This window comes from Epinephelus fuscoguttatus, linkage group LG19, assembly GCF_011397635.1.
Source record: "Epinephelus fuscoguttatus linkage group LG19, E.fuscoguttatus.final_Chr_v1".
Lineage (NCBI taxonomy): Eukaryota > Metazoa > Chordata > Actinopteri > Perciformes > Serranidae > Epinephelus > Epinephelus fuscoguttatus.
This window is the reverse complement of record NC_064770.1, coordinates 36754365-36773116: the sequence shown is the minus strand read 5'-3', so window position 1 is coordinate 36773116 and position 18752 is coordinate 36754365. Positions and strand designations below refer to the sequence as shown.

The 18752-nt window shown below is 43.0% G+C and overlaps 2 protein-coding genes across 3 annotated transcripts in view; one reads left to right on the top strand and one right to left on the bottom strand.

The window, feature by feature from the left end:
• Nucleotides 1-18752, bottom strand: part of kri1 (KRI1 homolog) — a 602835-nt gene that overhangs the window by 151455 nt on the left and 432628 nt on the right. The gene's annotated exons all lie outside the window — the stretch shown is intronic.
• The window catches only part of LOC125879065 (phosphoinositide 3-kinase regulatory subunit 5-like), a 135779-nt gene that overhangs the window by 8231 nt on the left and 108796 nt on the right, over nt 1-18752 (top strand). For both annotated transcript variants that reach the window (XM_049560673.1, XM_049560671.1), the window contains exon 3: nt 8405-8513. The gene's annotated coding sequence lies outside the window, so the exon portion shown is untranslated. The remainder of the gene's footprint in view (nt 1-8404; nt 8514-18752) is intronic.

The following is an 18752-nucleotide window of genomic DNA, read 5'->3' as shown; positions in this document are numbered from 1 at the left end:
TGACATGTTAAACAATGTACCTGCCAAACATTATGTTAGCATTGTGAATGTGAGCATATCACCAAGACTGTATATAATAATGGACGTAGGCGTTGTAACGGCACCCATTGGTTTGTAGACTCCCATTGTAAAGCCTTGAGTTTGGCATTTTGGCCGTTGCCATCTTGGATCTTTGGGGCCGGAAGTGACCATATGTAGATGAGAGTAGGAGCTAACCCTAATACATGCTAGCTTGGTTAGCATGTTGCATTTACAATTTTGGTTAACTATGATAATGCTAATGCATGTTTATGCTAGCAAAAAAAAGGCTTAAACCATTAAAACAAAATGAACTTACCTGAAAAACTGAACATCAGACTACTTAGAGGCTGTTTGAGTAAGACCAAACGCTGAACAAGACTTTTTTAGGTGATTGATGTGATAGTGACAGCTACGGCAATGCCTATACTCTGGGAATCTGGAGTTACGCCGTGGTTACGTTACCTGACCAGCATGGTCGCTGTGGTAGTTTGTCAATGAAGAGAGCCCAGCTGTCACTCAAAGCTGGCACGCCCTTAATTGTGCTTAACTTTGAGCCTTAAAAACATTTTAAATGATTGAGCTCTATAAAAAATTACCTGCTGTACAGTTGTCATGAACAGGAAAATTAGCTATAGAGACCAAAACAGTTTTTTGTACCAGGCTGTAAACATGTTTATTTCTGCTCTAAAGTTTCAACATGGGGGTCTGAGGGGATTGACTCGCTCTTGGAGCCAGCCTCAAGTGGACATTAGAGGAACTGCAGGTTTTGGCACTTCAAGTTGGCTTCATTTTTCAGCCATGGAGGTTGCTGCCTGGCATGTTAGCATGCTTACATTAGCATTTAACACTGCCCCATAGCCTCTAGCATGGCAGCAGACTCAGTTTTGTTGACATATTTTTGGGTCAAGCATCCAACTATGGCCAAGAAAAATCTTTTCAGCCCCTTCTCAAGTGCTACAATATGTGTGCCCGCGTCTTTGTTTGTGTATTAGGATACGTAGTACAAGCAAACTGCAGACATAAAAATTTATGTGTGGCACCATGTTTCCATTAGTGTGTTTACGCTGTGTGTGTGCGGTGGTCTGTGAGGTATTTCGGGAACATAAACTTGTCATTAATGAACATCATTAGACACGATGCTTTGGGACGCAGCAGCTAAGTGCAGCAAGGCACTGCAAAAGAATGCAAGATGCAAGTCCAAGTTAATCAGCTCCTCCGCTGCTTTTCTTGGCGTTAGCCGGGCCCACCACAATGCCACAGCCCTGGAGGACAGCGTAATTACAAGCTGCTATCTCGCTAAATAGGGCTCTTGCTCCTATGCAGAACAGTGATGACATGATTAGTGTTTTCCTGCTCATCTAGGCCTTGTGAATGGGGATGATGACAGCTGTATGTGGCCGGGGAAACAGTGCTAGATTGTTCCTCAGTGCCTTTAAACATAACAACACCTACCACAGAGAATGCTTCTTGTGTGAGCCACAGAAATGAGTGTTAGCAGAATAACAGCAATCTGTCTGCGTTCCCTCATTATTTAGCTGAATTTGCGGTCGTTGGTATCAAAGGGTGAATGATTTTTTTTTAGTGGCAAATGAAGACAAATTGTGTTGTCCCGTGGAGTGATGAGAGGAGGTTATATCCTCGCCACACGCTGCATAACCAACATCTAATGTAACACAGATAGAATATGTTTTCTTAGTTTACTTTTTCAGCCAGAAAAACAGACTTCTGCAAGAATAAAACGCCAAGAAAAGCTCTAAATTATATGATAAATAGCTGAGTGCAAATTCTTTAAACAAATGTGCAGACAGTCTATAAATTAAACCACATAGTTTGCACACCATCTTTAAAAAGTCAAGCTCCTATAACCTTCCTTTGCTCTACATATCTCCTGTCTGCTTTCTGTGAATAATTTTACCTTGCATTAAAAGAAGACCCCTGTGCTTCAGTATTCACGTCCCTAACACCTGTAGAAATATTAGAGAGAACTTTGCACTCCATTAAACGTGAGGCCCGCTAAGGAAGTGGCGGACTCTGTCATCAAAGTAAATCCTCGATGTGCAGGAAGGCCTTCACCCAGAAAGGCCTGCGCTGGGATCTGCCACAGTGTGAGTTACTGGCACTCTCCTCGGTCCTGCAGGTGCTGGTTTGTGTAGCGGAGAGCTGGTGGGAGCTGGCGGAGGTCACTGGAGGGGGTGAGTGAGTGATGTTCGATCTAAACTGCGTGTACAAAGAAGTCAGAAGGAAATGGTTTTGGCCTGAGAGAGGCTGTTAACAGTACGCTCCAATAATATTTCCATTAACGACTTCTCATTAAACTCCGTCTGTTTTTAAGCTGCTAAAAGAGGCTATAAGCTGCTGGCGTTACACCGGCTCCATTTCAGCGTTTTATTAAACTATAAGGGCTGGGGTCTTTTGTAACATATAACCCTCTCTATCGCATAACTCACACAATTTTTCTAACTCACGCTTCGCTGTTGAGTGGATGAAATGTCTTTAAAGTGGTTTTACAGTATCAGCTCAGTGCAGAGGTATTCTATCCCAGGCGAGAGTTGCTCTTGTTATCTTTAAACTCCAGAGGTTACATCGATCCATAAATCACCTGGCCCGCAGTGTCTAAACGTTCCGGCTCGACCTGCCTGTCCGACGGTGGATTAATGATTCGCGGGTGTAGCAGCGAGAGCCAGCGCGGTCTCCTCTGGGCTCCCTGGCGCTCTCCTGTGCACTTGTGTACATATTTAGAAAAAGTGTGGGGTGGCTGAGTGCTGTTCTGTTGTGGGTCAGACCGCCTGAGCTATCCGTTATGATGCTGCCGCACTTCTCTGGCTGCTCAATGAGATACAAAGCTAAAAGCAGAGCGCACACTGCTGCAGGAATCCTTTATAGGTGGGAAGAATCAACACTAAAACACTTTGGCTCAGGACGACTAGAAGCACACAGATAATGTGCAGAGCTGAAACCTGAGGGACGGCTGGGTGATGGTAGGAGCTGTGCTGTAGGCTCTTTTTCAGTTTCACATTCATCTTGTGAAACTATGTGCTTTCAACAAAGCTTGGCAAAGAGGTAAATAGCAATAAAAGGGGATTGGAGTGTACATGTTTCCCTTGCCAAGTGTTGGAAAAAAGATATTCCCCACATTGAGCGTCTGGCAACAGAGCTTTGGCTGGTGATGTCATCTCCAGGTCCACAGTTTCTGTTTGTTTCACCTCCATTATATGTGAAGGTTCAACAGACCTGAATCTCTTGTGGTTTCTACCCTGAGACACATTTTCCCTCGTTTGGTGTCCAGTCCAGGCCGTACAGGGCTTTGAGAGAAGAAAAAAAGAGGGTATATACAAACTTCATGCCTCTCTGTGACATGTCTGTAATTCCATTAGCAGTAATGCCTCCTCTCTATTGCCATTCATGCCTCGGGACATTTGGATCTGACATGTTTATTAGCCTGGCAGATAAAATGACATGCCTTTCTCTCCACTGGCAAAGATGGCAGCTAATAGCAGATTGAATTGAGAGCAGAGACTTGGAGTGAAGTAGAGTATTAAGCCGTATTCGCACGGGACTACCAGGGGACGTCATGTGACTTAGAAATTACGCCCCCGCGTCTGTGTTTAGTGCAGCACATTCGCACTGGATCAGCAAAGTCTGTACTTGACTCATATATACTGACATTATCCCCTGGATATGATGTCAAGGCTCTGCGTAACATCTGCCTCCAAACAACAAGCGTAACGGCAGTGTAGTGGTGAGACGAGCCTCTTGGCTTTGCACCCAAAGTGCTGTCAAAACTTGACCTGTCACAATAACTACTCATGTTGGGTGATATATTGTCCCAGAAATAAGTGCGATAAATGATTGTGTTGTCATTTTAGACCATTTTCTGCCACTCCACTGTACTGCACTGCACTGTACTGCCCTGCACTGCACTGCACTGAGCAGTGTGCTGATGCACTGTACCCCACCTCTCGCCCCATGTCAGCTGGGACAGTCTCCAGCACACCCATTTCTAATGGTTGTGCTGATTTCTAATGATAGACAGTATTGAGTATTGAGAGACTGTATTACTTGTTCCTGACTGTGGGCGTGTTTCTGGTCTGATTGCAGGTTGCATAACTGGCCACTGCAGCGTGATGTTGGTTTGTCTTTTCCCAAAAGTTGAATATGTTTTAATGTTAGAAACACACTCATGCTAACATGCTAAGATGGTGAAGCTGGTAAACTGCTGCTGTAATTCTTATATATACGTTAGGTTTGGGTGGTATCTAATTTTTCATGCCTTTATACCTTCCTGGAATTTCACCAGGGTATATGGTAGTATTAGTGTGCGGCGCTGTGCTGCCCCCCCCCCCCCCCACACACACACTTTTCCTGTGTAATAAATGCACAAAAGAAACTTAACTGAATAATAATAATAATAATAATAGCGGCGTGTTTTGATGACGCATTCAAACAGCCTGATTTGTTTTCTACAGAGCTCTACGGTGCGAGCATTTTACTCGCATTTGCGACTAAAAATAGTTTTGTGGGAGCAAAAGAAATCATTCAGGAGCATGCTGTGCGAGTACAGATTTCAACCAGCAGCAGAAACGAAAGGCGAATCCTGCCGGATGTGGTTGAACGGGGGTCACAGACACAGACAGGAATGTATTCCTGTCAAATACGGCGGCCATAGTGCTCCGCGGCGCAAAATAACGGCTTACCGGTGACAGAGAATCCTGGCTCCAGGTCCAGTAATTTCCTCTTTTTGGTGTCACGACTGCCCAAAAATATGTATGCAAACTGTAGATTTCCTGTGAAAACAGAAGTGTATTTTGAAAACAGAGTGACATGGCGTCCCAAAACGTCAACAAGCAACACACCCAGGGTACCCTGCATGTTGTATCTCGATGTGGAAAGTCCGTGACCAAACGCTGATATGTGAAGAAGTCGGAGTGAGAATGTGTTTTTATCTCCACCGGTCACAGTCAGCTCAGCTGCCTGTTGCACCACACTGACCTCTGGATGTGCATGATGTGCACTACATGCAAAAACTCCTCAATACATCCTCTCCAGGAAGAGGTTAATAGAAAGATACGTGTCTGTATTTTTGTTAAAAAAATCTGACTAAATGTCCACTGCCATTGATAACATATCAAGTTTCATTAGGCTCTAGCATAAAATGACACTGATGCTCACCTAAAGGCTGCAGTGATGCACAGTAGGACTGTAAATTCAGACCAGGATGAAAAGAAAACAGTGGAGTTTAGCATGATGATTGTATCTGCTTCTTCAATCAGTGCACTGGAATGTGTAAAGCTTTCAACAGCCAACTGTGCCACTGTGACATTTAATTCCTATGGTGGAAATACAGCACATTTACAAGTCCTACCCACGGTGTCAGGAAGAATTTGTCCTGTGCTGGGCCGCTGTACTGTGTGTGTAAGAGGATGTATGTTTCCTGTCAGTGAAGAGTAGTCTTCTTATTTCCTGTGTGGATGTTTTAAATGTTTCTACACAAACATTTTCATTGGCCCCAGAGCTGGTTTTCACCACAAAAAGCTTGGGCATGCCAGCCGCCGTGTTTCCTCAGCTGGTGGATAACCTCCACTCCTCACGCATCTCTCCCTCTGCCATCAATTTCCTCCTCCCTGCCTCCTACTGGCCCATCTTTCAGCACCTGAATGTGCAGCCGACGTGACTGACTGTGGCCCAGAGTCTTTGCTGTGAGCCAAAGTCAAACTAAATCAAATGTGATGGACAGGAAAGGAAAATGTATTCTGAACTAACAAAACTTTTTTAGCTTCTTGAGACAATTGACCTTTTGCTAAACCCCTCTGAACGCTGAATATCCAGTTGTACCCTTAGCAACTGTAACTAGGCAAAACAGGCCTTTGAATTTTTCTGCGTGTTTAAGAGGTGTGCATGGGACTGTAGTAAGCGTGAATTTAAAGAGTCTAGAGGGTGGTGTAGGCGGTTTTTTTTAGCCATTACAAAACCAAAACACAAGTGCAAACGTGTTTTTCTTTTATTGTTAGCTGTAATACTTAGCATTTCTGGCTAACTTCTTGCAGTTAGTAACTAGCAACCCCAGCCAGCGTTACCCAGGATAGTCATATATTTGTCAAACACATCAGTTAGTCCTCATCCTGAAAGCCTTTTCTTTTGTGATATAAAAATGAAAACACACATTTTGGAAGAGGACGCTGGCTTTTTGCCTGGGACATGTCGCTTTAGCATGTATCTAGCCATGAAGCGCATATGTTAAGACAATTTACAAGGCTCCCATTTAAAAAAAAAATAAAAAAAAAATGAAATGCTAAAAAGTCTGCTTTCAACCAACTCCTGAAGCTAACATTAGTTTAATTAGCTAGCCAGTTAAGTACAACCATACATCTTCTGAATTCCAGTTTCTCTCTTTAATGGCCTTGTTACCTCATCGTAAAACACACTTCATTCAAACTGGACAAAAACCGTCTTGGTTAGTCTTTCTGCTGTTTCAACAGTCAAGTCTGGATTGGTCGAAATAAACCTTTAATTCACCTGGCTCTGCTGTTTTTCCCACTGTCGCCCTCTGTTGTTGCTGGGTGGCTTTTTAATAGTCCTGTAACATTATCCCCACCACTTGCAGTTGCCATCTCTTAGCTCAGCAGCATGTTCCACCAGTTGAGACCGACCTCTGGTGATGCATGCTGTGCACTACAATACCTCACCTCAATAAATACTGAAATTATCATAGAGTACGAATGTAATTTGGTTAACAGTGGTAAACAAGTGCAATTTGTAATTCATTTATTGAACGACCGGGCTTTAACGAACCTACTGAACCACAAATTCAAAGTTAACATAAGAAAATCAGCAAACTTTCTGTTGCTGCCGTTACACAGGTTAGTGGCAGCGCTGAAGGACCGTCTACAAGCAGCTCTCCTCCCAGTGACACCAGTGGTGGAGGCTAACATCCAACACAGCCATTTAACGGTCCCAGCAAACTCACATCGACAACGAAAGCTGGATTCATGTAACCCATTATTTATTGTTAACATTAGCCAGTTAGCCCTGTCACTGTGTGTGTGATTGTGTGGGCGGACTCTCGCCAATTGTACGAGGGTGCAGAGGTCACACTCCCACAGCACTTGTCTCCTAGTGTCTTATGATTAACCGAGAGAGAGCAAGTTACAGCGGGGCAAGGAGGCGCTGAGGGAAGCAGTATGCTGCACGCTGCTCTATAATGAAATAAGATTTTACCCATTTTAAATAGTAAAAAAAAATATATATATTAAAATCATGTTCACAAGTGGGAGGTTGGGCAGCGATCACTCTATACAATGAATGAATACTGATGTCCACATGGAGCACTGGAGTACTCATGCCCATCCATACTCAATTATCAGTTTATTAGAAAGAGTAACGTCTATATTTTCAACGCTCTTGATAATCAGCCTTTTGGGATTTCTAAATACCTTGGTGGTTTACTGTAACATCTTGATACCACCCAAGCCTAATGTGCGGGACAGTAGCACAGTGACTTCCTTATTTCCTACAGTACATATGAGCACACTTTCATTACTCAGTTCCCTTCTCCAACATCAAAGCACACCTAGACACCCACCTCAGTGACCTCACCCTGTGGTTGCCTCACTCTGACTACGTCCAAGAATCCAACTACGTGGCAGGTTTGAGATGAGGAAGCCAAGGGTGAGAACAACGCTCTGAGTGTGATACTTTGAAGTTCCTGCATGCTCTGGAAACAGGGCAAGGAATCACCTGCCATAAAGACGTGTGCGTAAGCGCTGAGCTATTTGTTCTGGTGCCTGGGTGGTTATGGGTCCCCAGGGAGGGCTGGCCCGGGCCCCTGTGAGATCACATCAGTGTGGATCGGGTGGGAGTCCACCCGGAGGTGGAACTAATGGGCCCATGTGTTCGGAGACACTTCTAAGAGCCAGATGCTGGGAAGAGAGACGTCCATCGAGTTTTTCCACAACACCTCCCCTGGAGAGAGGAGCGGGAAACCCAGTCAAGCTTCACACGCATGCTGGACGTAGAAATCGGTGTACACAGACACACATACCATGTTCATTTGGTTCAGTGCAGTCAGGAATGCTCTCTATGACACACACACACACACACACACACACACACACACACACATACACACACCCCTTTAGTTTGTTGAGTCTACACGGACTGTGTTTCCACTCTCCCTCTCATTGATGCAGCACGCAAGGTGAAATAGTCTAATAAAAGGGATTCAGGGCTCACATCTATCTATTCCATATGATCTGCCCGCCCCAGTAAAAGTCACGTACAGACTCCGGTGCCTGCGGTTCGCCGTTTTATTGATGCAGTCTTGACCTCTCCAATCTGACGTCTTATTCAAAGTGGTTAATGATTACCATCTCTCAATGTGTTTCAGCTGTCGCACCGGTAATCCCCCCTGCTCCATCACAAGGATTGTTCCTGTGGATGTCAACGTCTGGACATTGTTTTGACCTCATCTCTTCCTCCGAGTTGACACAGAAACGGTGAGTCATTAACCCATCTGTCCAATCTAATGTAACATCAGTAACAAATCGGATACAGTGATATGGATACGAAGCACAGGCTTACAAGAAATAAGTGTCGTTGGCCACCTTGTAAATCTCAAACAAGATTAGCAACACTCAATAACTCCACGAGAATTGATGCTGTCAGATGGTTACAGACTCAATAAAAGATGAATAATAACATTTAAAGATCAAGATAATGTGACAGGCCTGTTAGAGAAAGGTTCTTCTTTTTAGGTTCTCACATCCTGATACATGCTCTGCAGTGTATCAGGACAGTTCACCCCAAAATCAAAAATACATATTTTTCCTCTTACCTGTAGTGCTGCTGATCAGCCTAGATTGTTTTGGTGTGAGTTGCTGAGTGTTGGAGATATCTGCCCTCTCTTTAATATACTGAAACTAGATGACACTTGGCTCATGGTGCTCAAAGCGCCAAAGAAATACATTTGACGAACTCATCAGCAGTGTCTCTTTACAGAAAATATGACCTGCTTACTCAAGATAATCCACAGATCTTATTGTGAGCAGTTTCATGTAGGAGCTATTTTCTTTCGACCAACCTACCTCAGCCAACTGTGTCACAGTGCAGAAGGAAGTGTGCATCTACTCATGGACGAGAGGCTCATGACAGTGCGGGATGTAAACACTAGGACTGTCCTTGACTAAGAATTTTCCTAGTCGACCAATAGTCATCATCAGGGTCCATCAGTGGACTAGTCTCCTGCATGTTTCTGATATGAATGTAATGGTGAAATGATATATTTTGGTGGTTTGAGTTGAAGGTGTGAGAAAGAATAGTATCAGTAACATTGTTAACACTGTGCTACATTACAGAGAAATACAAACCGTACTAATGAACCTTCATTAATATAGGCCTATATTTTATCTCCAAGTGCACGTCACACACTGAGCGAGCCGCCTGTTAATGACGCTGTGGGCTAATGGGCATGTAGCTACTTCCATGTTTCACATGATACGTCATGTTTGTAGTCGACCAATGAAGATGAGTTTACATATCACCTTGGGTTCGTCCTTCACCTTCTCAAAATGATCCCACACTTTGGATTTCCTGCCCGACATGTTATTAACTAGCCTGTGGAATAACCGCAGGTACCAGCCCTGGAAACTAACCTGACTCCTGTCTGACTGCTGAGCGTGGACACTTCCTGTGTCTGTCCTTTCAGTTTAAAGTCACACATAGTGCAGTCATATAGGTTTGGATTTATTTTGACAAGGCGCAGCTCCTGATAGAGTTTCACGTTTTGTATTTGCTGACTAACAACCTTTCTGGTCGACTATCAGGAGGCAGCTCTAGTAAACATAAATGACAACCTCCTGGGCTGAGCTGTAACCATGGATGTTTGAAGAGACCTGGACACAGTGATGGAAGCGGGGCCACATTCATTCCTGTGGAAATTGTTCAGTGGTGCATGAACCAAAAAAGTTCACCTGCCTTGTATAAAATTACCTGCATGATCGCCACTGCTTCCGCTCTGTGTGGCCCATCGAGCAGGCGCACTAAAGACTTCAACTGGTTGAGCCAGCTACTTCCTGATTAGTGCCCGACTAACTTAAATCGGGATAAAATGATTTAATTGTGCAGCTCTTCTGGACCTTCCCAATGTTATTGAACCAAATGGATTCAATTCTGATTGTAAAAAGATTCATTTTGTGGGGGTTGTGACACCACTGATTTACAGATGTCTCCAACACTTGGCAGTTAACACCAAAACAATCTACTGTAGATTGAAAAACAGCACTACAGGTAAGAGTAAAATTTGTATTTTTTATATTGGGCTGAACTTTTCCTTTAAGAGATGATATTGTGAGAAAAGTCCATGTGAAATTGAAAGGGAATGTGTCTGTCACGAGTCACCATGCTGTCCCATCCAGTCCAAACCGGAAGACTGGCGCAGTCCAGAGAACACAGATAATGTGTCGCCACCCTCTTCCTTGCTTGAGTATAACATCCTGGAGTTCGGTGTGGATCAAAGCAGAGACGGATCGCACACATCCTCAGTAAAACCCCACAGAGTGACTGTCTTCAGTGTCAAAGAGGGTTAGAGGGAGCGATTCCTCTGCGCCTGGGAGAAAAGGTTGGCTGCTAGAAGTGGAGGAGGCTTTCTGCAGAGAGGAAAAACAAGCATTAGAGAAGGAGGAGGTCAGCGAGGCCTCTGTAATGATTGCTTAATAACAAAGAGGTGAGAATGAGTCAGACAATGAGAACAAGATAGGAAATAAAATGTGACTAAGTCCCAATTCATTGTTTGCATTAGGAACTATAAAACATCCAGGGGGTGGATTTAGAAACCTGTCAGCGGCAGGGTCGGCACATTTATAACATTAGTTAAGACTCATATAAAGCTCTGGTTCCTGGCAGTGATACACTGTTCATCCTTAATTGTTACGGTAAAGGGGACCTTTAATGCTTTTCCTTACTTTCTGTCATATATGACGGATTACAATACTGAATATTCATATTAAATGTGGCCAAAGTGAAGAATAATGAGCATGTAAAAATAATCCTTGCAAGCAAAAACCTCAGACTTCCAACAGTTTCTTTCTACTTTTGAGACAAGGTGACGTCAGCTCATGATGGATTTCACTATGTGGTCGTTTGCCCCAAGCACGCTACATGCTAACGTCAGGGAAACATGTAGTCTTGGTTGCTGATTTTGTCAATTTCTTCCAGATTTTACATCATATTCCTGCAGGAACATATAAAATTTTTGGTTTTTAAGCTTTAAGTGCTGCTATTCTCCTTAACAGTCACTCCCCAGCTTCATTGACAGTGCAGAGACCCAGAGATGTGAAAGGCGTGGTGATGAACAGAGCGTGAATACAGGTGTTCCAGTACAGACAGTGTGAGGGTGCTGTCAGCCCTAGAGTGGTCTCCTTTGGTCTGAATCAGGGACTCATGTTGTTCCAAAGTTGTATAATTGCCTAGAGTTGGTTGGTGTTCTCACGGCAGCATTTACAAGAGGACCAGATCAAATGCCTTGTGTGAGAAAGCTGCTCTTGATTGGTCAGAATTTGTGCATATTAAGGCAGTACAGGAGGAGGTGCACATTAATAATCCTCCAGGACTGTAACATGCTCATGTTTAACCCAAACAATGTGTCATGTGACTGCAGTTGCTTCACATCCAGGTCGGAACACCTTCTCACCACAAACCAACCGCACCAGAGTTCATTTGGAACCGGACTGAGACCACCTCTTCAAGAAGGTTTCAGTCTGGTTGTTTTGGTGCACACCTGAGTGTGATTGCTGTGTTCACACCTGCCCAAACGAACCGCACTGAGGGGGAACTTGAGTTTGATTGAACTGAACCAAACAGGGCAGGTGTGAAAGCACCGTGAGGAAAAAGAAGTGCTTTTTGACCATTTACAGTTCTTATTTTCAGGTGATTATAGACCAAAGAAAACATACTTAGTATATTATATTTTATTTCTTCCCATAACTCCTACACACTGGACCATTTAATTATTTGCAACACATGCAATCACATGTAGACGCTGCTTATTAAGGTGCTAAAAGATTCATACCTCCCTCTGTGAGATGTTGATGCATTGAGATGCAGCGTCACACTCTGGTAATGAGTTCGTGTCATTAGAAGTACTCTGTTTATCAGCGTTTCCCTCGATCGCATGAGGACAGCTCAGCTGTTAAATTGGTCTGAACGTGGAGTGCTTGTTTTCCCAAGCAAAACTAATTTTGTTGATTTACAGGCACGGCTACTTATTGTGTGTGTGTGCATGTTCCAGCCTGTGTGGCACATCTTGAATCAGCCATGACTGCCTGTTGCTGCAGTATTTCACAGTGCTGGTATCTTTGTTGGTAAAAACCAAACAAACAAAGACAGTCATCAGTTTCCCATGCAGGTTTTCCTCAGTCTGTCTTCTCTTTCATCATGGAAAAGGAGCTGTTGTCCAGATGGGAGCAGACAGCACACATCACTCAGGAATCTTAGACATGATTGGATGAGCAGAGAGTGTGAGTCAAGAGCACTGAGCTGTTTTCTTTTTCTGGCTGAGTGTAAAGTGCCGAGCGCTGGACACACTCTGCCTCTGGTCAGTCACTCGCTGCAGAGATCACAGTGCTTTCCCTCAGATGATCCTCGAGGAAGTTTTTATACTTGTTGAAAGATCCCTTGTTGTTCATGTAATGCTGAGCACAGTGCAACAAGTGAACCAGCTCCTACATGAACTCTTTACTGGAGACCTATACACCCGCCATCCTGCCTAATGTCCCAGTTCATGACTGAGCAAAGCCTTCTTTGAGAGTTATTGATCTCCCTAGTAGTTAGCTATATTCTTCTAACCCCCAAACAGGCATGGAAGCTAAGCAATGTACTGCTGTGTCAACACATTCTCACTCCGACCTCGTCACATGTCAGCGTTTTAGTCATGGACTTTCCACGTCCACATATGACGTCCAAGGTACCCTGGGTGTGTTGGCTGTTGACGTTCTGGGACACCGTGTCAACAGCCAGTCTTATTTTAAGATACACTTCAGTTTTCACAGGAAATATAATGTTTGCATGCAGTCTCTTTCAAAATAAACGCACTACGTCAACACCGCAAAGTGACTTTTTTTTTTCCTCCAACAAGTAACACACATGGTTGGCTTTATGCAACAAAAACACATGGTTGGATTTATAAACTTATAGGATGCGAACACCTCTCTCCCGGGTGAACGTCGGTGTTTGTTGGACCCATCCACCACCGCTCCCACGTGCCCTTTATGGACTTTTGCCACCTTAACTTTCGTTCTTGTCCTGCCACATTTGCCCCTGACGCCACCAAGCACCGTTAAAGTACAACAGCGACCAGCCGTGTATCATGCCAGTGTTAAAGAATAGCTTTTTTCGTCAGTGTCTGACGCCACAAGTCACTGCCCAAGTGCCAGATTTCGACGACTTTGGAATGAGACCAGGTTGGTTTGTTTATGTACTGCATGATTGTAGACTCTTAGTCTGCTGGAGAATTTACCACATTAATGATTATTATTTTTAGTATCTTGGCTGTGGCCGTGCTGCAGCCGTGCTGCCTGCTCTCTCCGGTTTTACGCCAGGCTTGGCTGCTTTCATAGACTCCTTGTGAAGCACTCCTCCGGGGTTTTTCTGGACCTAATTGTATTGCGGAGTTTTGCACAGCGGCAACCGGATCTTTGCTCTCAAACCACAAAAAAATGTGATGGCACAACAGTCTCCTTCAGTACATTATTCTATGCTTTCTTTTGATTTTCACATTGGCTAGTCATCCTGTTTAATTTGTCTTCTGATTACATCGGAACCGCTGAAACAAGTTGCAGGACGCCTCTGCAAGTAATTGGTTGCTGGCAGACACTCTGTGCTGCAATAAAATGGTTAATCAGCAGTGCCGTGCACTGTAGAGCCGATGCGCTGCTGGTTCTGCCGGCCTGAATAGAATATAATGTCTATAGCCTTACTGTTGTGTAGGAGCATTTATAGACTGAGCTGAGTAGTGATGTGCGGGTCAACCCGTAACCCGCGGGACCCGCAAATGGACCTGCGGGTCGGGCAGCAGTGATCGTCTGTTAAATCGGTCTGTAAATGATATTTTGACATTATTGGCTATTACTGTCATGGCATCCGAAGGTACTGATGCGTTGAGCAGGTGACAGTCCGCTGTCATTTTCAAAACACACTTATGTCACGCACTCCAAAAGAAACTTGTTGAAACTTTAAACAATAATTTATTGTACAAAACGGGGGAAACAAACATTGACAAAAACGGTTCCATAATTCATATTAAATTCAAAAGATAATGAAAAAACAGCTACAAGTTAGAGGGAATAGTGATAAAGTGGTAAAATTTGGCATTGATCCACAGCCTCAGACGGATGCGCTCAAGCGTGCCGTGCGCACAAGCTCAGTTGGTAGGCCATACTATATTTTCACATTTTTAACAATGCAATTTACAAGTTTTGATTTTTATTGATAACGTACATTTACCAATAACAAAAAGACTATATTTAGCACCAAAAAAAATATGTAAACAATAATAATAATAATAATAATAATAATAATAAAGTAAATAAAAAACGAATATCGAATACCAAATTTTCATAACGAATACCTACCCATAGAAACGAATATTCGAATATCCGAATATTTGGGTACAGCCCTAATAAATATCATAATTAATCATGATATGAAGATAGATACACATCATCTTCTACATGTCATGCTTGTGCAGGATAAGTTAGTAAGCATAGACACATTTTAAAGGTTTTGCAAAAGAAAAAAAGTGCTTGTTGAAAAAATTACAAATTACAAATTTGATGAACTCAATCACCAAAAAAACTGTTGTTTGTTTCTGCCAACCACTGATATGACCTGTGGTTAACATTTGGTCAGGTTTAGCCACAAAAAAACAATTTGTCATAGTTAGGAAAAGATCATGGTTGAGCTTAGAAAACTTGGTTTTGGCGGCACAGTCACAGCTGGAGAAGACGTCGACGTTTCAGTAAAAAACAACCACTTTTTGTGGATATCTCTGGTTGCTAAAATTATCCATGTTTGTTTGCTAAGAAGCCGTTGACACTGCAGCAATGACTCGCTAAAGCACAACCAGTTCTGTTGTTTGTTGATATTGAACAGTTCTACAGTGGTCTGCAGCTTGGCAGGTGTCATCTGCGTCACCTCCTGATGACAAAGTCAGCTCATATACTACTACATGTGTTTGTGGTCTACAGAAATGGACAATTCAAACATTTTCTTCTGGCGACCCTGATGGATAGATGACATGAAACATTTCCTGGATGATTTGAACTCTGTTGATCTTTCTTTAAAATAAAACATTTAAATTGAAATAGTGATTCTGATAATAAAACAGCAACAATCCAAGGTCACCCTGCTGAAGGTGACTGTGTGTATGTGTAAATAGATTTCCTCCTGGCTGGCGTTGTGACCCAGGTCCTCCTCCTGTGACCCTGTGGATGATTGCTGTGACTGAGACATGTTTGATCCCTGTGCTGATGCTGGGCTTTTGATGGCCACCCCGCTTTGATGCCGCAACATGATTGAATCTGACCGCTCTCTGTGACTCACACACACACACACACACACACACACACACACACACACACACACACACACACACACACAGTGGACCAGATAGCTCCATCAGACCTTGTATCTAAACAGGAGGTGCTTCTTTCTTCTCTCTTTGATCCTGAGCATTGATATTTGTCGTATTTCGGACATTCTGCGTCCAATATTTAATTCTCTGTGAGGAGGGATTTGGGCTGTAACCTTCAGCCCTCAGAAATATTAATATTTTTATTTTCTAACTTCTTTTTCTTTTTATTACTGTTGACATGAGGGATGTCAGTTTTAGTTATTTTTGGTTTCAAGAGCCAAACACCTACTAGCCATAAACTAAGTGGTTCATTTCTAAGAAAAAACAAACAAACACAAAATAACTTGAAATACGTGAGGCGCTCTCCTTTTAGTCCAGTGCTCCATTGACTCTGTGAAGTTAAGTGCTGCATTTCAAAGTGGAATTCATTTAGAGGTTCATTCAGCAATTACCTCTGGTAATGCCGTCCCAACTCATTGCGTGATTGGTGTTGAAACATGGTGGCCACCCTGTCTCCCCCCAGAATGAATCACAGAATGAGTGGTGCCGCAAGCTAGCTCCCACCTGACCCGGGTGGTGCACAGTGCAGAGCTACCCCAGCTCGCTAACCAGTGTAGCATTAATACCTAATTAGCTTTGTTTATGATGCGGTGCAGCATCGTGCTACACAGTACGACCACTAAACTGAAGATTATTTTTTGGGCTTTTTAGCCTTTATTTGATAGGACAGTGTTGTTGTGAAGGGGGAGGAAGAGAGAGGATGACATACATCCCAAGGCTGTAGGTCGGAATTTAACTTGTGGCCGCTGTGGCAAGGATGTAGCCTTTGTAAATGGGATGCCCGCTCTACAAGATGAGCTACTTGGTGCCCCCTTAACTGAAGAGTAGTAAAAGTAACCTGTAGACAAACATGTTGTTAAATAAAAAAAATGTGTAACCAGGCAAAAATATTCTCAGCAGATGACGGTTAACCATTGACACCCCAAGCTGACAAACATTTGTTTTCCTCTGACACCGGTTGAGTCAGCGCTTTGTTTCTCTCAAGAAAAACGAGCGTTTCCTCCTTTAGCTTTCCGCTGGTTCTTGTGACTCTGCACCGAGGACAGCCATGACTGGAGGCATTAAGTTTGTGGGTTGTCTGTCCATCTCATTCTCATGAACGCAGTATCTCAGGAACGCCTTAAAAGAAATCCCTCGAATTTGGCACCAACGTCCACTTGCACTCAACAATGAACTGGTTAGTGGTGGTCAAAGATCACTGTGACCTCACAAAAAATGCTTTTGGCCATAACTCAAGAATTCATACGCTTATAATGTTTTCTGGACCTTATTCACCGTCACATCTCAGGAAAAGAAGAGGAGACATTTGGTCAGATATTGAACTGGTGGCACTAATCTTGGGTGTCCATTTTGAAACTGAGTATAGATCTTCTGTGCTGCTGGGGGAAGATGTTTGTCAAGCATCCATGTTTCAAAATTTGTAGCTTCTTAGCAGCAACATGTGTGTTTGAAGCTTTGTCTACAGTCATGGCTACAACTTTGTGTTCTGTCCTGGTCCTCTGGTCGTCCACCACGAGCGATTGGATCTGCTGATATTGAACTTCAGGTTATTGACGTTGCACCATGTGATGAAACTCTTTATCAGTCCTCTGTAAAAATAGTCTTTAAGTGACAGCAGACACTCTCACTTGAAATTATTCACTGGAATAATACATGTCAATAACTTTAGTTTAACTTCAGTTTAGTTTGGATGTAAACTGAGACTGTGACTGCCTGGCGGAGGCCTACAGCCATGAGACGGTATTTCTAGTTATACAACAGTTCAGTTTCCTGACCGTTTGATGTCTTCCTGTATTAATCCGAGCACGGAGCCTGATTTACTAGCAACTCAGGACCACTTTACTTTTACTCTGCTTTTATGTCAGGTTCTGTAGGATGGAACAACATACTGACTAATGGCTAAAGCAGACGCAGACCTTTAAAACATACAGCTTGTTGAAATGAAATTTAGGTTCTGGTCATATAATGAAAGTATATGAAGACATTTTTATTAAATATGATTTATCGTTAAAGCAAATGAAGTTAAGAGGTGCTGGTAGGAAAATTGTGGCTCCTTTAGACAGAGCCAGGTTTGTGCTAAGCTAAGCTAACTGGCTGTAGCTTCATATCTAACTGACTGAGTGAGTGGCATCAATCGTCTTATCTAAGAAAAATGTTGAACTTTTGGGATATTTGATCCCTTAAGAACACAATTGGTTGATGAAATTTTTACATTATGTGGCAGCTCTCGCTCTGCAAATCTTGTTAAGTGTTAATATTGATCATAATTTGCCACTGGTGCAAAGTAACTAAGTACATTCACTTAAGCTCTGAACTTAAGTATAATTTGGAGGTACTTGTACTTTATTTAAGTGTTTTAATTTTATGCTACTTTCCATGTCTACTCTGCTACATTTTAGGGGAAATATTGTACTTTTTACATGACTACATTCAGTCGATGACTTAAGTTACTAGTCACTTTGCAGAAGAAGATTTTAAAAACCTTTTAAGGTGCTGTTAAAGCCAAAAACGATAAAATGCATCCAACATGTTAGTCCGTCATTGATAAAAATATATAATAAACTGCAGAGCCCCTGTGGTTGAATAGTGAGTACTTAAAAATTTGGACTTACAGTACATTTTCATCAGCCTGGAAATCCAGACTCAAATCTAGAAAGATTTTGCACCGATACACCCTTCCTACCCAAGGGGCGGTACTGACTGAGGCATTTCAAATGCCACCGCATGCAATTGGATAGCACAATAGCCAGTCAGAGCAAAAAACAAGGTGACATATTCACTGCACTAAGCCCCGTTTGTTTGCCGAACAGTGGACTAACTGATATATTATGCTTTTGCCGTATCCCGTCGGCAAAACAACAAGAACGTCCTTCCTGGAAGCGAAGGCTTCTAGGGCAGTCTTCTGTTCCTCTCTCAAGGTAAAAGATAAGTGTAGCTGGCTTAGCGTTTCTTCCAAAGCTAAATTGAATGGACACGGTCCTTCAGCAGCGGCCATCTTGGCTGTTTACTTTTTGACTCCTACGGCACAGCGCTGTCCTCATCATGTTAC